This window comes from Mauremys reevesii, linkage group 16, assembly GCF_016161935.1.
Source record: "Mauremys reevesii isolate NIE-2019 linkage group 16, ASM1616193v1, whole genome shotgun sequence".
In the NCBI taxonomy this organism is placed as follows: Eukaryota; Metazoa; Chordata; order Testudines; family Geoemydidae; genus Mauremys; species Mauremys reevesii.
Window position 1 is genome coordinate 34,628,669 of NC_052638.1, and position 6,000 is coordinate 34,634,668.

A 6,000-nucleotide genomic window follows, 5' to 3' on the forward strand; every position below is an offset into this window, starting at 1 on the left:
CTTATCGATAGTAGAGCTATTGCTTTGCTAGAATTCCTGTGCCCATGCCCACTGATCAATGAACCCTGCTCCTTTGGTAGCATCCTTTCTGTATGCAGTTGATGCACTTATCACTTTGCTGATGCCATGGGGACCATGGTGGTGCCAATTGTACTATAATTTACACCACTGGATTGTCCTTTAAATCTGTTATCAACTGCAGATGTGCTAAGGGATGGGAATGGTGGGGAAGATGGGCAACTTTCCTATCTTAAATCTGACCTCATTCCCATACATGGCCAGCCAGAACATCAGGCTTTGCAGTCTCCTAAGCACAGGGATTGTTCCTTGCTTGCACCCTGTCATAAACAGATAGTTAAGGGTGAAGGTCTCTTTTACCTGTAAAGGGTTAACAAGCTCAGTGAACCTGGCTAACACCTGACCAGAGGACCAATCAGGGGACAAGATACTTTCAAGCCTCGGTGGAGGGAAGCCTTTGTTTGTGTTTGTTGTTTTGGGGGGTGTTCTCTCTTTGGATCTAAGAGGGGCCAGATGTATATCCAGGCTCTCCAAGCTTCCTGAAATATTCTCTTCTATTCAGTATAGTGAGTATTAGAAAGGCGGATTAGTCTTTTGACTGATTTCTGTATTTGCAAATGTGTGTTTGCTGGAACAATATTTTACCTCTTTGCTGTACTTGTACTTATGCTAGAGTCCCTCTAGTTTTTATAAGCTGTATACCCTGTAAGCATTTCCATCCTGATTTTACAGAGATAGTTTTTACTTTTTCTTTCTTTAATTAAAAGCTTTTCTTTTTAAGAACCTGTTTGATTTTTCCCTTGTTTGAGACCCCAGGGGATTAGTCTGACTCACCAGGGATAGGTGGGGGGAAAGAGAGGAGGGGGGAAGGTGAATCCCTCTTTGTTTTAGATTCAAGGCGTTTGAATCAGTGTGGAGCCTCTGAAGGCAACCCAGGGAGGGGAAAGTCAGGGAGGGGGAAGGAGGGGGGAATGGTTAATTTCTCCTTGTGTTAAGATCCAAGGAGTTTGGATCTGTGTTCCCCAGGGAAAGTTTGGGGGAACAGAAAGTGTACCAAAACACTATATTTTTTGGTTGGTGGCAGCAGTACCAGATCTAAACTAGGATTTAAGTTTAGAAGGATCCATGCAGGTCCCCATCTTTTGGACGCTAAAGTTCAAAGTGGGGAACAAACCTATGGCATACCCCTTGTGGGGTAGGGCAGTTTCAGGGCCATGATGCCAGCCCAATGGGGAGCTCCAGGACAGTTGTGCCATCCCAGAGCTCCCACTGTGTTGGTGCCCCTCCACACCACCATCCACTGGTTTTACCTGAGCCCCAACTTGTGTAAGTAGTTGTATAATGATTTACATCAAATGAAGATCTGGCCCAATATGTTCAAGTCTAAAGCATTCTGTTTTGTAGTCAATACAGTATGGTAGATGTTATGTTTATTTGGAGAGGCAGAGATTGTAAAAAGGGTGCTTCAACATATGATCTACTTGGGCAGTAAAAAAGCATCAAAGAAAAATTTTAGATTGCATCTCTGAGCATCTATACCCCTCAATTGGATGGTGAGGAGGCTAGACAGCAATCAGACATATTTTGGGCAAGATCATGCTGTGTATTACACTGATTAAACATTCAATTGATTTCAGTGGAGCTCTTCACAATTTACACTTATGTCAAGGAGAGCAGAATCTGGCCCTAGCACTTCAACCTCTGATGATGCAAGGTTAGTCTAAATGAAAGAATTAAAAAAAGTGGCTCTAGTGATGGGAGGTAGGATGGTCATTCTGAATGGGACACCGCCCCCCCCCGGGCAGCTAAAATTGCAACTCTGCTTTGAACCTACAAATGCATTTATTTTTTCCAAAAGAGAATAGCTCACTGAAACAGCACAGGGGAGAAAAAACCTAAATCATCAAAGATTCTACATTAAACGGACAGATCAAAGATGTTATTTCCTAGGAGACAGAAGGTCCTTTTCTTCAGTGAATATCAAAGTTAAATCAAAGTTTTAATTAACATTATTTGAAGAGTAGTTTCTCTTTAAACAATGTGAAGTAGTTCTTAAATGGTCTTTGTGAACTGATTTCATGCCAAGTGGGTTCCAGTTTTAGATAGCGCAAAGGTTACCTACCTGCTAATATTATTTCTCCCCTTTAAAAAGTGCATTTATACTTCCAGAATGATTGTAATTCTAGCACACTATACCTATTTCAAGCATTGTACTGGCCTTTGAATTTACTAGGATTCCTTTTGAACTACATTTGGATTCTGAGTTGCCTTTTAAAGGCCTCAGAATATTTTAAACTGATTATTTCTCTAAAAACAAGCCCCTTAAACTATGGCAGCTAGGTCATTAATTCGTGCCCAAACCCTCAACTATATTGTAATTAGGGATAATACATATGTGCCAGGACTCTGGTGAGTCCTGGCACATATGTATTAATTTTTTTTTTTTAATTTCACCTACTGGATCCTGATTGGCTACTGCCTTCTCTTGGCCTTTCTAGCCACTGGATGTCTAAATCTTGTTAGTTCTGCTGGTTTCAGAGCCTGAGGGGCCTTTTTAGGCAGTGTTCAGAGGTCTAAACTACTGCCCCTCTTTCCCAGGGATACTTTTCCTTTGGGCTGGTGATGCTTCCAGCAAGGAGTAGGCCTAGTACACCCCATCACAATGTGTCTAAGAACAAGCAAATGAGACAGAGGTAGGTGTTGGTGGTGAGTTTGAAAACTGTAAAAGATGATGTAATGGGCTGTAGGTTGCATACTACCGCCCTCCACTGAATGCAATACAACTACTTAGTTGTGTATCCTAAGCTCTATACAGAAATAGCATCTAAATGAGTTTTCTTTTAGCTTTAGGGGTAGAGTCCTGTGTTTTGAAAGGGGAAGAGCTGATCTCTCTCTCTCAGATACGACATGAAATTCTGAGCAAACAGCTGGTATAGCATTCTAACACCTCTGAAGGTCCTAGGTGGCCAGAGATTTATTAAAATATTATTAGCCTTTGATGCATGCACGTGTAATCCACTGGTCAGTATGCAGTCTGCTTTGTTCTGAATCAGCAGAGTATGTAGGTCTGTTACAGCTCTTTGTTTGAATGGTTAGCTTGAATTACAGTAACTCATGCTTTTAGTTCGTGAAGTCCCCAGTTCAAAATCCTGGTGTTGGCTGACATGGCAGTTTTCACACATATACATCTGATTATCTTACACCGAGCTCCTGCGTTCCTTTGTGCACTCCAAACTCCTGCGATGGCAGTGGGAGTTTGGGGTGCACACGGAATGCAGGACTAAGTCCTATATAGGAGTTAAACTGAAACATTTTGCAGCAATAGACTCGTATGTGCAGTTTCATGTTCCCATTGCTTATGTCGAATCTATGTTTCCTTCTGAATGCATTTTCAAAACCTTGCGCCTCAAAATACAGAGTGAAGAGTCATGAATTTAGAATACACCTTGGAACAAAATAAGGCAAAGTGTTTCAAAATGATAAAGAGATGTTTTTAATCTGAGGAAACATCTGTTCTCAATCTTGGAAATGACAGTTTTTCTAAAGTGTTTGGCAGACCAAACGGCAGGGAGGCTATTTATGTATAACAAGTACAGTAATTCCTTTGTGCTTATGGATAGCAACAGCCTCATAACAGCAGTTCGGCTCCCTAATTTCAACCCCCCTCCTACACTGGAAGTGCTCCTAGATGTCTGTTATTCCCTTGGTATGTAGACAAGCCTAGAAGTTTGGTCTCATGTTGCAATGACTTGCCTGTCTTCTGATGCTGGCGCCTAGAGCCAAAAGCCTTTACATAATGTCAGTCTCTTTGCTTTCCTTGAAAAATAGCTAGAGGGCTTAAACTTTCTGGCTTTGCCATAATCACAATTAAAAAAGAAAAAGGAAAACATCGCAATCCATTTGTTAAGTATAAAAATGCAATCCAAAAGAAATGGTGATGGTTTGCAATTTCCAAGGTCAATACATGGCTCCCATGACTTTAACATTGATGCTGGAAGCTTGTTCCAGAACAATTGAACCTTTTAATAGTTTCAGCCACTCACGTTGCATCATTGCATGAAAAGTTGGAGGCTTTTTGTATTTTTTTCCTCAGGAGGGTTGGTCCTGATCGATTAAATTGTCATTGTTGAGTTAGTTGCTGAATTATAACTTGGCATTTTTAACAGTGTGATTTGTTTAAAGAGACAGCTTTTTGATACAGCAAACTAGCTGATAATTTTTAAGTAGAAAAAGGAGCTCTAATTCGCTGTGTGTACTCAGCCTTTCACCACTACCTCAAAAAAGCATTGGAAAATAATATAGAGATTATGACACAAATGGAAAGTACACCAGATTCAAACCTACTCCTTCTTTAACATATCATAGGCCTGGTCTATATATGGTACTTATATGGCCTCCACATAGTATCTGAGCACCTTACCATCTTAAATGGATTCATCCTCCAATAGGATAGGCAAATACTATTATCCCAATTTTGCAGGTAGGGAACTGAGGCCCATAGGCCCAGTTTAATGGAAGTTAGGTGCCTAAATACTTTTAAGGATCTGAGCCAGAGAGACTTGTGCCAAACTCCTTGCCCAAGGTCACACCAGAAGCTTGTGTAAAGCTGAGAATCAAACTCCTGTCTCCTGAGTCCAAAGCTAGCATCCTAATCATTGAACAATCCTTCCTCTATGTAGCAAGCTTCAGCCAAACATTACAAAGCAATTTATAAAGGTAGGCAAGTATCATATTTTACACGGAAAAACAGAGACAAAGTGTTTAAGGGATTTACTCGAGATCATGCTATAAATCAGTCGGAGAGGTCTATTTAACCACATGGGTGTGGATTTCTCTGCACCAAAATGATGAGCCATGTGATCCAAAGAGCTTCTGAACACCTCCAAATTCCTTTGACTTCAGCCAGACTTGAGGTTATTGAGCACCTCCCAGAGTGTGCCCAGTCCTGAACCAGCTATCCAAGTCCAGGTAAAAGCCTCATCATTTTTGATGCAAAGAAACTCATGTCCGTGTGATGCAGATGTTTTTTACTCTCATGAACGGTCTGTAACACATGATCTCCATATGGCTAGCTGTTTACTTCCAAGCCTCTGCACAGTATATTTCTCCCTGACCTGATTTAAATCAGCATTCCACAATCACATAGTCTGCAAATCAAACAACAAACATGCTTGTCTTTAATGTAAGACCAGTGGCAGCAGAGCAATGTATGTAGGAGGGATACTGATTAGAGCAGGGAGTGGCAGTCTAGAGACCTAGGCCTTATCCTCATGGTCACATTTTTCCATGGATCACTCTCCTCTCCTGGCAACCCACCCTCCAGGTCCTTTTGTTTGTCAGGTCTTCAAAAGTCTTGAGTTGTCTCTCATCCTCTCCTGCATTATACCTTCAGTTCCCCGTATGCGTTCCATCGTCGTTCCCAGCTCCATCTCTAATCCTCGGATTCTCTCTGCCATGTGACATTTCATGCGTCTGTACCTTCCATCAGATATCCATTCAAGGATTACATATATCCCGCAACTTCTGCATCTAATCAAGTTCTTTGACTCCTCTACTCCTTAGCTCACTTCTAATGCTGCCTCGGTAGCCACCATTGTCTTCTCTTCCTAGTCCCTACTGCAAGAGGGAGAAAAAAAAAAAGAGGAAAAAAAAAAGAATCCCCCCTACAATCTCCCCCTCCAACTGAAACTCTGCTGTTATCCATACTTGTAACAGCTAGCAGCTAAGTGGATCCATTCATGGGCCAGGAAGAAACTTTCCAATCACCAATTTAGAACACTGCACAGCTAGCCAGGTGTGTAAACTTTCCACTGAAGTATTAACAGTGGTAACTCCTGGAGGCAGGATACTGGGCTAGATGATGGATCACTGCTCTGATCCAATGTGGCAAATCCTGTGTTTCTAACACCTGTGTTGCTAATCAGTGAAGGACAGCACAATGGGATATTGGTATATGAACAAACTTTTAATGACAGCAGTGGA